The sequence below is a fragment of the Labeo rohita genome, unplaced genomic scaffold, assembly GCF_022985175.1.
Source record: "Labeo rohita strain BAU-BD-2019 unplaced genomic scaffold, IGBB_LRoh.1.0 scaffold_86, whole genome shotgun sequence".
In the NCBI taxonomy this organism is placed as follows: Eukaryota; Metazoa; Chordata; class Actinopteri; order Cypriniformes; family Cyprinidae; genus Labeo; species Labeo rohita.
This window is the reverse complement of record NW_026129810.1, coordinates 271,151-290,179: the sequence shown is the minus strand read 5'-3', so window position 1 is coordinate 290,179 and position 19,029 is coordinate 271,151. Positions and strand designations below refer to the sequence as shown.

General features: G+C 44.4%; 1 pseudogene; it reads right to left on the bottom strand.

Moving 5' to 3' along the window:
• Nucleotides 1-16,271: 16,271 nt before the first annotated feature.
• On the bottom strand, nucleotides 16,272-18,399 carry LOC127162207 (uncharacterized; annotated as a pseudogene).
• Nucleotides 18,400-19,029: the final 630 nt, after the last annotated feature.

Sequence of the window (19,029 nt, the reverse complement as noted above, 5' to 3'; positions counted from 1 at the left end):
TAATTATGATTTCAGGTGATATTAAATGTGGGGACTAAAGGCAAGCATTGCGGTGAAACTTCAAAAGGCTATCCATTGAATAAATATGAGCACTGCACGTTTCAGAGTCAGCTGCTGCTCTGCTTTGTGTACTGCCATTCCGAAAGCGCCACCTGCTGGAAGAGAATGATTTTCCATTTTCAATCAGTCCGAACGTCTGCTGACGTGAAAATTAATCCATGTTTTTAAGCAGCAAACACACAGAGTTGTAAATGCGAACTGGTGGATTGACAAGAATTCGTTAAAGAAAATTTAAACAATTAAGGCAGTAAAATATATTTATATGTTATTTAATTAATGTGATACTGGATTGATAATATTCATTTAAATTAATATAAGAATCAATACTTTTGACTCTTAAAGGTTGAAATGTGAAATTTATAATTTAATAAAACCTGCATCTGAACTGCAAATCATGCATTTACAGTCATTTTAAATATTTATTTATTTTGTGCAGGTCTTAAAGGTCTTCAAAGTCTAAAATTTTAGTTTAAATATTAAATATTAGATACACTGGTCTCGCAAAAACCATCAATTGTTTCTATATATAATTGCTCGGACCTCAGCTGGTGAGGAGGGTTCATTATTGGACATCGAGCCGTTTTAGTTGAAGACCCCTAGTATATGATATCGCTGGAAATTAAGTGTCCCCAAATAAGCAAGTCAGAGGCGACAGCAGCAAGGAACCAAAACTTAATCTGTGACAGAAATGAAGAAAATCTTGGGAGAAACTAGGCTGGGGTCATTTCTCCTCTGGCCAGACGAACCAGCAGTTTGTTCCATGTTGCAGCAAAGTCAGATTTTTCTGAGGACTCGTCATGTTCCTTTGGTCTTGTGCCGATAACCGTCTAGGTGATGAGGTCTTCACTGGGGATCCATCTCTGGGGCTCATCTAGTTGACGTGGTCTCCACTGATCTTAAGGTCTGTGTTGTCTCAGGTGTAAGTTTTAAAACTAATAGTTATGAGTATTCTGAACTTATTACAGCTGAGATTGCTAAAAAAAAGATACACAATGCAATTAAGTGATTAATTAAGTGATGATTGAGCATTAGTGATGAACACTTCAGTAGAGAAGCACAAAACATTAAAGACATACATTAAACCTCTCAAGATCTGATTAAACAACTCCACAAACAGCATTACCAGCTCCACTTATTAATAACCAAATTGACTTTATTTCTGTCAAATCTCTACAGAAGATCTTATTGTGAATTAACTGAGGTTAAGATGTCGATGATTTATTTTGATTTGAAGTAACCATGTTAGAGATCAGTGTTTGCTTTAGTTGGGCTCCTGACTCTTGACTTTTGTATGTCAGTCTTTTTTCTCTGGCTGTTGTGATGGTGTGTTCATGAAACACATTTGTTATCACACAAAAACCCAGAGAAAATATGATCAGAAATAGTGATAATAACAATCATCAGTTAGTGAGTTGATCTCATTCAGAGTCTAAACTTACATGGATGTTGTATTATTAGTTTTATTGACTATAATAAAATGGACATGTAAACCATCCATGGCTCCCAGCATGCATTGCTGCATGAATAAAAATGTGAATTGTCTATTTTTGTTTATGTTTGGTGTTTTTGTTATGACTTTAGTTGCTTGTTTTGTGATGTTCAGAGGTTTATCTGAAGCTTACCATTGTTGAGGTTCACATGCTGATTATTTATGTCTGTGTGAGTCAGCATGATACTGTAAAGCCTTTTAAAATTTGATTGTCACAACAATGGTTTATACACTGTAGACTCTCCCTTCTATTATTATGAACACAAAATAATTGTTCATTTCCCAAAATAATACATTTCCTGTTTAACCAAAGATTAGGCTCTGGAAAAGATCAGTGAATTAAACAACTGAATGATGATTTTTGTTATTAATACATAACTATTGGCACCTGCTTTTTAGGCATTTGTATCATAAAAATCTGTTTTATGAACACACAGTTACAGAACTGAAGTGATGACTTCAAGGGTCAAGAGCAAACAGTAAAGCAAACACTGATCACTATCATGGTTACTTCAAATGGAACAATAAATCATCAACATCTAAACCTCTTGTCACACACACACACACGGAGGAAATGAGAGGTGAGTGGCAAACCAGACCAGAGTTTTATTGACAAAGGATGAGATCACAGAAGTTAAGACAAAACGGTAATTGGCAAATCTTAGCTGACTGTCCATGTGAGAATGTAGAGATGATAGTCCAGCTGGGAAGGCCACAATGAAACCAGTGAGCACAGGAGAGTTCGATGAGGGAAAAGGCCTGAGGTCAGGAGCTGTTGTCAGGGGTGTGAACGGTAGACCCAACAAGGGGGAACTGGAAGAGTGTCCTTATATAGGGCGTGGCTGATGGGGATTAGGTGCAGGTGAATAGAACTCAGGTGAAGATGAACGAGTAGGCAGTGCTACTGGTGATGTGGCCGGTGGAGGTGGCTGTGGTGAATGCCTGACACTACCCCCTCCTCCAGGGACGGCTCCCGAAGCCCTAACACGACGCTGAGGATGGCCATGACTGCGAGGCGCAGGACGATCTGGGTGGTCGCGATGGAAGTACAGTAAGAGAGTGGGGTCAAGCACATCAAGCACATCAACTTTGGGTCCATACCCTTCCCAGTCGATGAGGTATTCCAGGTGGCCTCCCCGACGTCGTGAGTCCAAGATATCGTGGACCGTGTAGATGGACGTTTGGTCCAGGACTTCTGGAGGAGGAGGTTCCGCTTTAGCTCCCGGAGTTTCTGTGGCAGAGGGAAAGAATGGTTTTAAGAGTGAAACGTGGAATGTGGGGTGAATGCGGTACCTGGGTGGGAGCTGAAGCTGGAAGGTGACGTCATTGATCTGCCTCAGGATTTTGAAGGGACCTATGTAGCGGGGACTCAGCTTGCGACAGGGCAGCCGCAGACGGAGGTCACGGGTGGACAGCCAGACCTGATCCCCTGGTTGGTAGGTGGGAGCGATCCTACGTCTGGCATCTGCGAAGTGCTTGTGTCGGCGTACTGCCCACTGGAGATGGTGATGAGCTGAGTCCCACACTCTCTCGCTCTCTCAAAACCAGTGGTCTACAGCTGGAACATTTCAGGGTTCCTCTGTCCAGGGAAACAGCGGAGGCTGATACCAGAGTACGCACTGGAAAGGTGTTAAGCCGGTGGTACCTTGGCGAAGGGAGTTCTGTGCGTACTCTGCCACAGGAGGAACCTGCTCCAGCTGTGTTGGTCCTCGTGACAGTATGCCCGGAGGTAACGTCCTAGCTCTTGGATCTTTCTCTCTGTCTGGCCATTGGTCTGTGGATGATATCCAGATGAGAGGTTAACAGAAACACCAAGTAGCTTAAAGAAAGCTTTCCAGACATGAGAGATGACGATCTCCTCCGGGATACCAAAGTGACGAAACACCTGCTGGAAGAGATGTTCTGCAGTCTCCAGCGCTGTTGGTAATCCTTTTAGGGGGGGAAACTTGCATGCTTTAGAGAACTGATCAACGATAACCAGCACACGTGTTACCTTCCGAGCTGGGGAGGTCACAAAGTCGATTCCTAGTTGGGACCAGAGCCTATCCACGATGGGTAATGGTACCAGTTTTTCTGTGGGTAACTGACGTGGAGAGTTAGACATAGCACAGACAGAGCAGCTCTGGACGTACCTGGTGGTATCTCGGCGCATACTGGGCCACCAGTAAAGAGTCTGAAGGAGCGAGAGGGTCCGCTTGCTGCCTGGATGTCCAGAGCCCGGAGACTGGTGAGCTGTGCCCAGAAGGGTTTGACATTGGGAGCGTAGATTTTCCCTTCTGGGCATTCCAGCGGAGCAGGCTCCTGGAGAGTGGCATGCTAGATGTCTTGCTCTTGGTCCCAGATGATGGGGCAGACGATGAGGTTAGGTGGAATTACGTGTTCGGGCTCAGAGGGGGAGTCGGAGGAGAATTGACGAGATTGTCACCGCCGACGCCCTTTCTTGGAACCAGGTCTGTATGTTATCTTGAAGTTGAACCGTGTGAAGAAAAGTGCCCATCGGGTTTGTCTGGGATTGAGTTGTTTTGCTTCCCGTAGGTACTGGAGGTTTTTGTGGTCCGTGATGATGGTGAATTGATGGATAGCCCCCTCTAGCCAATGGCGCCACTCTTCCAGGGCCAACTTGATGGCTAGCAGTTCTCGGTTTCCCATGTCATAGTTTTGCTCCGCCTGGAGACAGCTTACGGGAGTAGAATGCACAGGGATGGAGGATAGGAGGCTCACCGCCTGCTTGAGAGAGCACCGCACCCACTCCAGTGGTGCAAGCGTCGACCTCAACCGTAAACGGGAGTTCTGGATCTGGATGATGTAACAGTGGTGCGGTGCTGAAGATGTACTTGAGTCGTTGGAACGCTTCGTGGGCAGCGGGGCTCCAGGTGAGGTGTTTAGGTTTGCCCCTCAGGAGGGAGGTTAATGGAGCTGTAATGGAGCTGTAGTCCTTAATGAAGCAATGGTAGAAATGGGAAAAACCCAGAAAACGTTGGAGTTCCTTTATACTGCATGGTTGAGGCCAGTCTTGAATGGCGTGGACTTTCCCCTGATCCATTTGCACACCCTCGGCACTGATGACATAACCCAGGAAACGTACAGATGGTTTGTGGAACTCGCACTTCTCAGTTTGAGATATAGGCTGTGCTGGCGGAGTTTGTGAAGGACCTGCTGGATGTGCTGGTGATGTTCGGCCATATTCCGGGAGTAAATCAGAATACCATCAATGTAGACAACGACGAAACAATGGAGGAACTCCCGGAACACCTTGTTCATAAACGTTTGGAAGACAGAAGGACTGATGGATAAGCCGTACGGCATGACCCGGTATTCGTAGTGCCCCATAGGTGTTACAAAGGCGGTCTTCCATTCATCTCCCGCACGAATACGTGCTTATGAGGTTGTAAGCACTCCGCAGGTCCAGCTTCGTGAAAGCCTTGGCTCCACGAAGCTCTTCGTGGGCGGCGGGGACCAGGGAGAGAGGATAGGGTTGTTGGAGGATCTGAGAGTTGAGTTGCCGGTAATCAATGCAGTGACGTAAACCTCCATCCTTCTTACCCACGAAGAAGAAGCTCGAAGCGGCAGGTGAGGTAGATGGTCGAATAAATCCCTGATTAAGAGCCTCTGTGATGTATTCCTCCATCGCCTGGCGCTCCAGGATGGACAGAGGATAGACCCTTCCCTTGGGTAGTTGAGCTCCAGGCAGCAAATCGATGGCACAGTCCCATGGCCGATGAGGTGGAAGGTGGGTGGCTGCTTGCTTACTGAACACATCCTGGAACGCCGCGTACTCCGCTGGGATTTCGGGAGTGAAAGCTGGTTCAGGACTCTCCACGTGAGTAGATGCCACCAGAGTTGGAACGGGTCGAGGGTGAGGAAAGTTGGATAGACATTGAGTGTGACACTGTTGGCTCCAACGAGTGACATCACAGGGATCCCAGCGGAGTTCGGGACGATGACGACGAAGCCAAGGGCATCCCAGGATGATGCTTTTCCAGTACCAGAAACTGTATTTCCTCCTTATTAAATAATCCGACCTGCAGAGTGATGTAGGGTGTTGAATGACATACTTTCCCACGCCTGAGTGGTTTTCCCTGAATAGTTGTCACTGAGTAGACTTGAAAATGTCGACGATGGGAGAGCTGGAGTTGGTTTAGACATTCCTGGGAGATGAAGTTGCCGGAGGCGCCTGAGTCAACCAAGGCAGAAACAGAGAGAAAGCAATCAGAAGTATGCAGAGTAAGACAGAGTGAGACTGGCAGTTTCAACTTCTGATTAATGGTACTCACCACCAGGCGTGGGGGTCTGACGGGGGAGGTACGGATGTGATGTCCTTGTTGTCCACAATAAAGGCATAAGCCTAATGTGATGCGGCGATTCCGTTCAGTGCGTGAGAGCCGAGTGGTATCAACTTGCATGGGTTCTGGTACTGGGAAGCAAGCAGCCACCGAGGCGGGCTGAGGAGCGGTTACTGGTGGCTGGCAGGCGGCTAGACGCTGAGAAAAGTAGTGAGAGTGCTGGTCGCTGTGCTGAACACCTCGGAGAGATGACTGGTAAACTGTTCATAGGAGTTAATGATGGGATTATTGGAATTCCAAATTGCCTTTGCCCATTGTAGGACCTTACCGGTAAAGAGGAATATGAGGAATGCGACTTTGGCGTTCTCTGAGGGGAACTGTTGTGGGTGCATCTGGATATACAGGTTGACTTGTAGAAGAAAACCGCTACACTCAGCCGCCTCGCCAGCAAATGTGGCTGACATGGCCATGGTACATCCTGAGGCAGATGGCAGCGATGGTGTTGGTCTTAACGCCGCTTTAAAGGCATTCACCAGCTCAACGAGAGGATCGGATGCAGCTGGTGTCTCGGTGCTCATCTTTGTTGTCGGTCGGGTCTTCTGTCACACACACACACGGAGGAGACGAGAGGTTTTATTGACAAAGGATGAGATCACAGAAGTTAAGACAAAACGGTAATTGGCAAATCTTAGCTGACTGTCCTTGTGAGAATGTAGAGATGATAGTCCAGCTGGGAAGGCCACGATGAAACCAGTGAGCACAGGAGAGTTCGATGAGGAAAAAGGCCTGAGGTCAGGAGCTGTCGTCAGGGGTGTGAACAGTAGACCTGACAAGGGGGAACTGGAAGAGTGTCCTTATATAGGGCGTGGCTGATGGGGATCAGGTGCAGGTGATTAGAACTCAGGTGAAGATGAACGAGTAGGCGGTGCTGCTGGTGATGTGGCCGGTGGAGGTGGCTGTGGTGAATGCCTGACACCTCTATTAATTCTCAATAAGATCTTCTGTAGACGTCTGACAGAAATAAAGTCAGTCTGATTATTAATAAGTGGATCTGGTAATACTGTTTGTACAGTTGTTTAATCAGATCTTGAGAGATTTAATGTCTTTTATTTGAGTTGATTTCATCTACGGTTGTGGCTGAAGTCAGTTGTAGTTCTTGTGTTTCTTTTTCATTCAGTGATTCTGTTGGTTAACAGCAGGTGTTCATCACTAATGCTTACTTGCAACCTAATTAATCACTTAATTGCAATGTATATATTTGGAACTGAAATAAGTTCAGAGTACTTACAAATATTAGTTTTAAAGCTTAAATGATTTAAAGAAGAAAATTGTTCAATAAAAGACATTACTCAAGTTATTTGAGTTAGTTGTACTCAGTATGTTTGAAACAATCAGTTGCCACAAAGTTTTTAATTTTTATTTACCTTTATAAAGCCCTTTTTTAACTTTTTAAATGTATACACAACCTTTCATGTCAAATTATTACAATATATCAATATATTCTATAGGGCTGTTACCAGTCAGATGAAATCATTTACAGTGCAAAATTACAACTGCAATAAATAATGTTATGAGATTAATGTTTTAAATAGATTTATGAATATACAAATAAGAAATGTTGGGGGGAAATACTTTTAAACATACAAAACTACCAGTAGGTGGGGGTAAGTTACTTAATAAGTGAGTCATTCATTTAGCTGATTTGTTCAAAATGCTGAATCATTCAGTAACAAAACACTACCTAGTGTTGCTTGGAGGTTGGAGAATGTGCTATACTTCTGTGATCCTTAATATAAAATAAATAAAATAAATCTTCGGTCTGTCCAATGATTGTAAACAGTCATTAGGGGTCTGTCAGACTGAAGGTATTTTAGCGGTAATGTTATCAAAAATATTTAAAACCCATCGAATCTGAATTTAAGACATTTTAAGAATATTAAGGCTTTTTATTAGGAAATTGTTATTTAAGGATTAGAACATGATCAAATGTGTGGGTTACATACATGATATGCAAGAGTTATGCAATGGACTGATATTCATTAATAAGTCCTTTTGAGATCATTTTGGCGCAACCACATTTGTAAAATACAGTCGCTGCGTTGCTCTCCAAATGTGAGGACATGTTCTGTGAGCAATAAAAAGGTCAAGAGGTCTTTGACCTGGTCTTTGTCATGATATGTTTTCTCTTTGATCATTAATCTTGGGTTTCTTGCTCCAAAATTGACAATTACCTTCCTGAATTGGGATTATTATTATCATAGTTGCCATCAGGAAGTTCTCAGAAAAGTAACACTTGATAATTGATGAATCAGCCCCACACTATCCCAGCCACAAATATCCTAACAGTCCAAAAAGTTTTTGCTGAGCTCGGAATTCCCATCACACAGAAAAATTATGCCCAGCCAAATCCATCAAAATTCATGGGCATCAGTTTCGATTTAGTAAATTTCCAGGCTTCTCTGCCAAAGGGAAAATCAACAGAATAATCCTAGTTGCCTTTTCCCTCATAGCTAGCCCGCATTGTTCTAAATGTGATCTTCCATCCCGGCTCAGTCACCTTAGATTTGTAATGTGCATAATCCTGCAAGCATGCCCCTTCTTCTGACATCTCCTTTCACTCGCATCTTCGGTCCAGGCTCTGGAGCAGGCATGGGTAAACTCGGTCCTGGAAGGCTGGCGTCCGTGCAGAGTTTAGCTCCAACCCTGATTAAACTCACCTGCTTGTAGCCTTCTAGTAATCCTGAAGACACTGATTAGTGTGTTCAGGTGTATTTTTTATTTATTTTTTTATTAGTATTAGTGCAAAACATACAACATACGGTAAACACAAAACACAAAAACATCAATAGAACAGCAGTGACAATAATCAGAAATGACAACCTGAATAATGTTAGTAGTGTCTGAATAGTAGTTCAGGTGTTCAGGTGTGTTTGATCAGGGTTGGAGCTAAACTCTGCAGGGACACTGGCCCTCTAGGGCCAAGTTTGCCCATGCCTGCTCTAGAGGATCAAATTATCATAACTCAGGCATCACTCATGGCAGAATTAACTTATGAATTACTTTCCTTAAATGAATGGGCCTTTCCGTGTTCTCTCCCCAATAATATTGTTCACTAATGCAGCCCCCTCTGTCGGTTTCAGGGGATTTTGTCAAGGCCATTGGTTTGGGTCTCCATGGTCAGCACTGTGTGAACTTTACCCTCTGGTCATATCTTAGTTTATTGCGACAATAAAGCAACCGCTCAGTGCTTTAATAAAAGCCGTTTTCAATTAATAGTATTAGAAGTATTAATAACAGTGTTGGGGAAGTTACTTCCAAAATTGAATACATTATATAGTACTAGTTACTGTCTTTTAAAAGTAATTAGTTACATTACAACATTACTGTCTCTGAATTGTAATGCGTTACACTACTTTTGAGTTACTTTCACCAAAATATCCACAGAAGTATGACTAGGCATTATAAATACCAAAATGTAGTTTATTGCTGCTCATTATACATCCAGTGGAGGGTAACGAGGTAGGTCTATATAGCATAAAATTATAAAATCATATTTAGATAGGTATTAGATAGTTTAGGTTAAACACAGATGAGCACAAAATTATTAAGTTTATAAATAACGCCAGTAAATAAAGTGAAATGTTATAATGTACAAACAATAAACACAATCCCTAGCCTATAGACTATTTTGAATGGTTTTCAGAACAAAACAAGAATTAAATATTTAAGTTTCTAAACATGCCAAAACGAATTAGGCTAATTTAAAGGGAAACTGAAAGCAATACGCATTGTTCTCACACAGCCTGCCTCTCTCATTCGGCATGAATCCAATTAAATGTGTCCATATTCGTGATGTATTTGCTAAACTGTTATTTATTAGTAAACCAGGCTTTGTTCTCAATGCGCGTAAAAACATCTTCACATCAGCAAATATGTGTTTGGCCCGACCTCAGGCTGAACTGCATGGATTGTACTACGCAGTACGCACTATTTTAATTAATCAGTGTATATGTTTGGTTGACTGTATTTTATTCTGATAATGAACAGGCTGCAACGTTTGCAATGCTGTATGTGTGTGCATTAGGTGCCGGCACGATCGAACAGTAGAACTTTTTCATTTTCAACACTTCATTTTGAGTTAAAATATGTTGTTGTAACTTGCGTTACTGAGATTGTAACGAGTAATAATATTACCCAAATTTGATTAGTAATGCGTTATATTACTGCGTTACAGCAAAAAGTAATATACTACTGTAATATTATTACTTTTGTAATGCTTTACTCCCAACACTGATTAATAATAGCATTAGTAATAGTGGGTTAAAAGGTTTTTTTTTATAACAGTATTAGTTTTTAATTAATAATTAGTTTTCAACTAATCTGTGGCTCCTCCTTCCCCTAAATAAATACATCTCAAACCTTTCTCCTGATCAAAGGAATTTAACATTCCCAGCACTCAAGTCCAGATGAGAGACAACCCATAACTCTCAACATTCTTACAAAATATATCCATATTATCCACATATCTGTGGATACTTTCCAAGAACTGTACTTATCCAGAGTGAGCAAAAGGGCTAGACCACTCTAGACCTCTTACATCCAGCACACTGCCTCTTTGAACTGTTGCCGTCTGGTCACAGAGCACTAAGCACCAGAACAGCCAGGCACAGAAACAGTTTATTCCCTCAGGCAATCAATCTTATTGACACTTGACAATAATTGTGGAACACACAACACTATTTGTACATTTATAGCCGTTTACAGGAAGGGCTTTCCCATACAAAGCATACAATTAAATGTCACAAGCTTCAATTCGGAATAGATTTTTTTTTACATGCGCACACTGCACAGATATAGAGTTTCCCACTGTTTGCACATAATAACCTCTCTCCTACACTTTTTCTTTATTTGTTTTTAACAGCAGAATTAATATTTATCCATTTCTGGATAAATACATAAACCGCTGTGTTGTGCTGCTCATAATTATCAGTATTACGCAGTAAAAATGCCCCTCCCTGTGCCCAAAACGGGTTGCCTGTGGATGAGAATCTCAAACAAGAACTGGTGGGATGATGAATTTGATGCTTCAGAACACCAGATGTGTGTCGATACATGCTCTGGTTGAAGAAATCAGCATCTGGCCATCTTGTGGAGGGAATAAAGGAAATTGTTCTTTTATTGACCATGTGGTAGCCATCTGCTGGGTGGCAGACAGCCGGAATGGAGCTGAATCCACCACTCGTCCCTTCGTGAAGAGTGGATCCTGGCAGGTCAGCTGGTCCCTTTCCTCTGGGCTGCCCGTCTCAGGAACACTTTGAAGCCTGACGAGGGTTCCTTGTAGCCTGTGGACGGGCTGGCGGTGCCACCTTCCTGTGAGAACTGGACCGTTGGGCGGGTCTGACGGCAGGACTGGCTTGCTGCGGGGCTTGAGCTGTTCTGGCAGGGGGCCTTCCTCAATGATGAGCAGGTGGGGGTTGCTGCTTCGGGGTGAAATCTCTCTCACCTGGGGAATCTCCTTATACCCCCTCGCTGGACCCCCATCGAGGGTGGTGAGTTGGTGTACTGCATTCTGGCTGAGAAAGGGGCCTTCCACGATTTCGTCAGCTCATGCACTTTCAGGAAGAATGGCACCGGGGTTGAGCATGGCCTGGTTGTCACCCAGATACCAGTCGTCCAGCTTAGAGTGTTCGGGGCGAGGTGGAGAATTCCACTCCAGCCCGATCTCTTTGGCTGCCCATTCAAGCACGGCGGCCATTTCAGCATCCGCCACCGACTAGGACTCAGTCGCCGCAGAGGCTAGTTCTTTGCCGCTGCCGCCTCGGCTTGCTTAGTTGGGGACACTTCATTTCCAGCTATATCGTCGACTTGATTGCACAGATACTATTTGAACTGAACTAAGCTGAAATTTTACACGTAAAAAATTTACACATAAAATTAAGAAATTAACTGTCACACTTATGGACTGTTTTGTTGTTTTCATTCCCTATGAGCTCTGTAATCTAGTTTTCCCTTGCTTCTGATTGTGTCATTCAGTTCACCTGTGTCTTGTTTATTATCCTTGTTTGCCTGTGTATTTAGTGCTAGTCTGTTCTTTGTTCCCTTGTCCAGTGTTAACGTTTTGTTGTGCGTGTGTACCCTGCCTGTCTTCTGTGGATTACCTCTGTGTGGATTCATTTAAGACTGTTTTCCATTCTTCTTCTTCGTGCGTTTATTATAGACCACACCTGTGACAGAAAACTGGACCTACAAGTATGCTGCATTTTGGTTTTGGTTTTGAAAGTTTTCTTTTGGTTTTTATTTATGTTCAACCCAGAGCTCAGCTAGCCATCACCCTGCTTTGCGGAGCATCAGCCCGCACCCACCGCAAATAGAGAGCCAGAGCCCAGAGCGATCTATGAGCGATCTATGAGCTGTGGCAGGAAGGAGCGAAAGGGCGGAGGATTGCCCCAGAGCCAGTGTTTGAACTGTCTTTCTGTCTTGAACTGCCTGTCTGCCTGGAATTATGTGTCTTCCCTGAATTCATCTGTCAGACCTGAAACTACCACGGAGGTCATTACCCTGTACGTGATCCTCCCAGCGCTGGGAATTGCTATCTGGTGTGCGTGAACCCCCTAATGAACTTGAACTCCCACCCAGCCTCTCTCTCCCACCCATCATTCTCATCACCACCACCGCTGCATCCTGTCAGCTTCTCTGCTCACCCTAAGCCCACCATCTGTGAAGTGGGTTTGAAGGGGGATCCCTTGTCTCCGCCTCCAGCCCCTGAGTCCCAGACTCTGCCTCGGCCCATCTACCATGGCTCCTAGCTCCCTCATCTGTCAGGCTTCTCCTTCCCTCCAACTCCACCTTGGTCCTCAGTCGCTCCGGCTCCACCGCGGCCTTCCGGATCCCTGCCTCTGTGACAATACTCCACAAGTATTGTCAGCCTGCCTTGCTGCCAGCCCTTTGCCATCCCTTGTTACCATCCCAAATCCACTCCTTAGTCGTCCTCCTTAGTCCCTCACCATCCCTCCCTTTGTTTCTGCGGCACGAGGTTATGCCTTTCGGGAGGAGGGTGAACTGTCACACTCTGTTTGATGTCTTTAAGATGTTTATGATTTAGAATGTATGCAAAACTGACATCTTACCGATGTCTGTCAGATATTTATACCCAGCAGATGCTTTCTAGATCAAGTGATCTTTGGAGGGGTCATGGGATCCAAAACTCACTTTTATATTGTTTGAACATAAATGCATGTTGGCAGTGTGTGTACACAACCACCCTATTATGATAAAAATCCATCCAGTGGTATTTTTGTAATCTTTATAAGAAATACCCCCTTTTTAAAATCAAGCCATTCTCAGCTTCTTGCTGTAACGTCACACCGACAAAGCCCGCTCCCACGATAGTTGAATGACACGTTCGTCTTACCTTAGACTCGTCCTGTGTGAGCTGTGAACAGTCCGACTCCGGTGCAGTTTCGACACCGGTGCAGGGGATGTCAAGAATCAAGGACATTCTTGTCTTCCCCTGCACCGGCGTCGAAACATTGAACGACTGAGGTGTTTTGTTGTTGGATGTAATAATGATCATAGCAGTCATCATGTACTTCTGACATCTGAAATGCTGAAGATGCAGAGGATTAACATTACTTTTGTTTTTGAAGGGAATGCACCTGGCATTCTACATAAATGTGTCTATGTTCGCACGAATCATTTGTGATGCAGCTCTGCCTACACAGAAAGGCATCTTTGCAAAATTGCCTTTATTAATAATGTATTAGTCAGCAAGTTTCGCGGCTAAATGTGGCTAAAGTAAACAGAATGGCTCATCACCCACAGAAGAGAGGGGCGGGGTGAGCAGAGCTCATTAGCATTTAATGGAACATGTAACAGAATGTCTTGGTTACGTCTCTGTAACCCTCGTTCCCTGAAGGAGGGAATGGAGATGTTACGTCTTAACTGATGTATTTGGGGTCCTACTTGGGGGCCCAATCACCTCTGAGCTTAAGAAGAAAAGGCCAATGAACATTGGTGACTGGAATTTGCATGCCAAGCCACTCCCCCGTACAAACGGGTATATAATATGCTTCCAGGTGCGGTCCGTGCATGGCACGAATAGGACACGGCAACGCTAAGGCCGGGTCTGCCTCCTCCGGCGGCAGCGCTTGCAGGTTCACCACCTGAAACTGAAGGTAAATGGTGGGAACCTCAGGCACATAACCAGACTGGGATCTCAAGATCACGTCAGAATACCCGGACCAAATTCAAGGCACGTTCCGTTGGCTGAAAATGCACGCCGGTTCCCCGCCCTCTTAATGGAAGTGAGCGCGATCAGGAGCGAGGTCTAAGAGACCGGATTTTTAGCTCAACTGATTCAGCGGCTCAAGGGAGCACTCCATAGACCTAAGAGGGCCACGGAGAGATCCTAGGGACGACCATACACTGCATCGTGATATGCCATGATGGCCACGATGAATACATTCAAAGTAGAAGGAACATTCTTTGCTCCAGCTGGCAAGAGGAGCACCATACAACGAAAAGACCTCACCTCAGAGCAGATGCCTGCCTCACAGAGGGAGGCCTAGCCTGAGTGATAATGTCTACCAAGGCCTAGGAAAGGCCTGTGAGGTCTATCGCATCACATCCAGAAGCCAGACGTACAGGTCCACAGATCGGGATGCGGGTGCCAGACTGTGCCCATTCCTGAGAAGAAAGTTCTTCTACAGGCGAATCTTCCAGGAAGGGGCTGTTGCGAGGAGCATGAGTGTCAGTAACCCAGGTCCGGGTGGGCCAGAAAGACGCACCAGCAGAACCTGCTCCTCGTCCCCCTCGATCTAGCACAGGGTCTGTGCAGGAAGGCGTACTTGTTCGTAGACCCCGGATCCAGCTGTGTGCCAGTGCGTGCCTCCCAAGATGGACGAGCTGGACACCCAGGATTAGAGTCGCCATTCTCGGGAAGAGTGTTTTTGGTTTTTGGTTGCAACTCAATCCTCCGAAAAAGTGAACGGCATGCAGCGATTTAAGCTGCATGGAGGTGATGGCGGGCGAGTTGCAACATGCAACGGGAACGTAGACCACCTCAGGGGTACGCTACTGTGGCTATGGTGTCCTTATGGACTAGCGTGCACTTGTCCCACAGCATCGGTAGGAGCCAGCGGAGGTCAAAGCACTGCTAGCAACTTGAAGCGACTAATGTCGCTGCAGTCAAGGTCCTTTCCAGGAGCCCGATGCCTGCCTGTTGCAAATGGCACCCCAGCTCATGCCGGAGGCTTCCGAGATGACTGCCTCGTGCCTTGACACCTGGCCTAAGAGCACAGCTGCCCGTAGGAACACCGGGTCTGACGAGTGGCTGAGAAGGTGGCAACACTGAGGGGGACGCCAACCCGAGGTATGCCATGGTGTCATGCCCATCTCAGGCCATGCCCATATCTGGTCGTGTAGTCAGTGCTGAAGCAATCTCATGTGAAACAGACGAGCGACCAAACCGTCTCTGAAAAGTTTAGAGGGGCCGCTGTCCTGTGCCTGAAAAGAACCAGGCAGTTCAGCACCAACCCTTTTTGCTGACAAAAAAGAGCTCCATTCTCTTTTTAAGAGTTCACCCTTCTCCCAGTTGACCCGAAATCCCAATGGCTAAGGTGCAAAGGCACTAAGCTACTGTATTCGTCCAACAACAACAAAAAAAATGTCTTCGTGTCTGTGACAGTGTTTACTGAGTTTTTATGGTGATGACCCAAAAATAAGTTGACTATTAAAAAGAACAGCTGAACATCAGTTCACAAGAAAAAGGTAACACTTCACAATAAGGTGTCATTTGTTAACTGTTTAATGTGTCAACTAACAGGCAATGAATATTTATTACAGTATTTATTAATCTTTGTTAACGTTAGTTTAAAACAAATACAGTTGTTTATGTTAATTCACAGTGCATTAACTAATGTTGGCAAACACTTCTTTTGTTTTTATTGCATTAGTAAATGTTAAAATAATATTAACTAAAATTAATAAATGCTGTAGAAGTATTGTTCCTTCTGAGTTCATGTTAACTTGTGACATGTTTCTTTGTGTGTGTTTTGCCCCTGTCTGCTATGTGCCTTGTTTGTTTCCATAGGTACCCTCATTATTGCCATAGACACTCACTAGACCACACCCACTCCTTGTTAGTTTTCATATTAACTCATTGGTTCCTTTTGTTCTCCTGTGTATAAATAGCACTTGTGTTTTACTTGTGCTTTGTCAGTTGTTAAATGTTGGTATGTTCTGCTCCTTAGTTCCCAGTGTTTTGATTTGTTGATCATTCTTGTTTTGGATATTAAACTGCCTGCATTTAGATCCACGTTCCCTGCCTGCTTACTTCATTCTCCAGCACATAGCATAACTAAAGTTGTTAACTAATGACATTTACATTTATTCATTTAGCAGACACTTTTATCCAAAGCGACTTACAAGTGGGCAATACATCAAGCAATTAGTCCTAAAGAGGCAAAACGACTTAGGAAGTGCTCATAATACCATATAACAGGCATTGTTCAGATAAGTATAAGCTAGAAAGGGAAGAATAGGAAAAGAGTAGAACAGGCATTGTTCAGATAAGTACAAGCTAGATAGTACTATTTTTAAGTCAAATAGTATCGAAAGAGATGAGTTTTCAGCAGTCGCTTGAAAGTTGTTAGGAAGTTGGCATTCCGGATAGCGGTGGGAAGATCATTCCACCAGCCAGGAACGGTGAAAGAGCATGTTCTGGAAAGTGATTTTGTGCCTCTTTGTGATGGTACAACAAGGCATCGCTCACTGGTGGATCTCAGACTTCTGGAGGGACTGTAGATTGGTAACAGTGAGTGGAGGTAGGTGGGCGCTGAGTCTGTGGCTGTTCTATATGCAAGCATCAGTGTCTTGAATTTGATGCGAGCCGCAACCGGGAGCCAGTGCAGGGTGGTAAAGAGAGGTGTGACATGGGCCCTTTTGGGCTTGTTGAAGACCAGTCGTGCTGCTGCATTCTGAATCATTTGCAGAGGTTTGACTGTGCATGAAGGAAGACCGGCTAAAAGAGCATTGCAGTAGTCCAGCCTATAAATGACCTGGGCCTGGGTTGTGTGGCCTGCCCTGTTAGAAAGGGCCTAATCTTTCTGATGTTGTGTAATGCAAACCTGCAAGATCGGGCAGTTTTAGCTATATGGTCTTTGAAAGTCAGCTGGTCATCAAAGATTTCTGGCTGAGCTTGATGGTGTAATTGTTAATGAACCTAACTGGATGTTGAAGTCATGCTGTAGATTCGGAGTGGCAGGGAAGACAAGGAGATCAGTCTTTGCCAGGTTGAGCTGTAGGTGATGTTCTTTCACCCACACCGAGATGTTCGACAGGCAGCCTGAGATCCGTGCAGCTACCGTTGGATCATCTGGTTGAAATGAAAGATAGAGCTGTGTGTCATCAGCATAGCAATGGGAGGAGAAGCCATGTGCCTGTATGATGGGTCCCAGTGATGTAGTGTACATGGAGAAGAGGAGGGGTCCAAGAACTGATCCCTGAGGAACCCCAGTGACCAGATGATGTGCTTTGGATACCTCCCCTGAAAGACTTACCTGCGAGATAAGATTTAAACCAGCGAAGTGGAATGCCTGTGATGCCCAGTGATGAGAGGGCAGACAGGAGGATCTGATGATTCACAGTGTCAAAAGCAGCAGATAGATCCAGCAAAATGAGTACTGATGATTTGGAATCAGCTTTTGCAATCTGCAAGGCTTCAGTGACTGACAGTAGTGCAGTCTCAGTTGAGTGGCCACTCCTAAAACCTGACTGGTTAGCATCCAATTTGCTGTTCTGTGAGAGAAATAGTGATACCTGGTTAAAAACAACTCATTCAAGTGTTTTTGCTGTGAATGGAAGGAGAGAGATCAGTCTATATTTGGCAGTATGGACTTGAGCAGAGAAGGATGAAAGCAAAGACTGATACATACTCAAGTCATATGGATCTTTAGATTTGCGCCATTTTCTCTCTGCTGCCCCGAGTTTGGACCGATGCTCGCGAAGAACATCGGATAACTAGGGGTTAGGAGGGGTGGCCCGTGCTGGCCTGGAAGAGAGAGCACATATATCGTCTAGGCAAGAAATTAAAGTAGAGCATAAGGTGTCAGTAGCTGCATTAACCTCTAGAGATGAGAAAAGGGTTGTAGAGGGAAGAGAGAAGGACACTACAGAGGAAAGATGGGAGGGTGAAAGAGAGCGTAGGTTTCATCTGAAAGTAACAGGTAGAGGGGTTGGAGGCACACTGGTAGCAAGATGTAGGTTACATGTAATGAAGAAATGGTAGGAGATGTGTAGGGGTTTAACCGAACTGTTGTCTGGAACGCAATTTCATGTGTAAATTAGGTCAAGTTGGTTGCCTGATTTGTGTGTGCTTGTAGTGACAAGGCGTTTGAAATCAAATGAGGCTAGGAGTGAATAAAAGTCTGCAGCATAAGGCTTGTCCAGATGAATGTTAAAGCCACCAAAGACTAGAAGTGGACTGCCATCCTCTTGGAATAAGGACAGCAGCCCATCCAGCTCGTCTAAGAAGGTGCCCAGTTGACCAGGAGGGTGGTAAATGACCATATCGTGGAGTGTAATTGGAGCCGTTACATTAATCGCATGCGATTAGAATGAGTTATAATTGCATAGCAGAGAGTGGTTAGAAAATTACCATTTGTTAGAAATGAGTATTCCAGTACCCCCACTCCTCCCAGTGTGATGAGGAGTGTAAGAGAAAGAGAAGTTATTAGACAGAGCAGCAGGTGTTGCTGAGGCTTCTGGACGAATCCAGGTCTCAGTCAAGCCCAGGATACTCAGTGTAGATTGTATGGAAAAAGCCAAAATGAAATCTGCTTTGTTGACAGCTGACTGGCAATTCCAGAGGCAGATGAAACCTTATTGTAAAGAGTTTCCAAAATATTGTCGAAATTGTAACTGCTCTTTGTTATTATTTTGGAAAAAATTAAAAAATACATAAAAACACTATGAAATGTATAATTGTATTTAAAATATATAATAATAATAATAATGATAATGATGATGATGATGATGATTATAATAATAATAATAATAATAATAACGACCAAAATGAGCCTCGGTAGTGTCACGGAGGCAAGACAAGAAGTGGTCTGACGAGAATAGGTCTCTGTGTAGCGTGACGGAGAACTCAAACGCGGGTGCACACGAGTGAGCAGGTTAGCCACGCAGTTATTC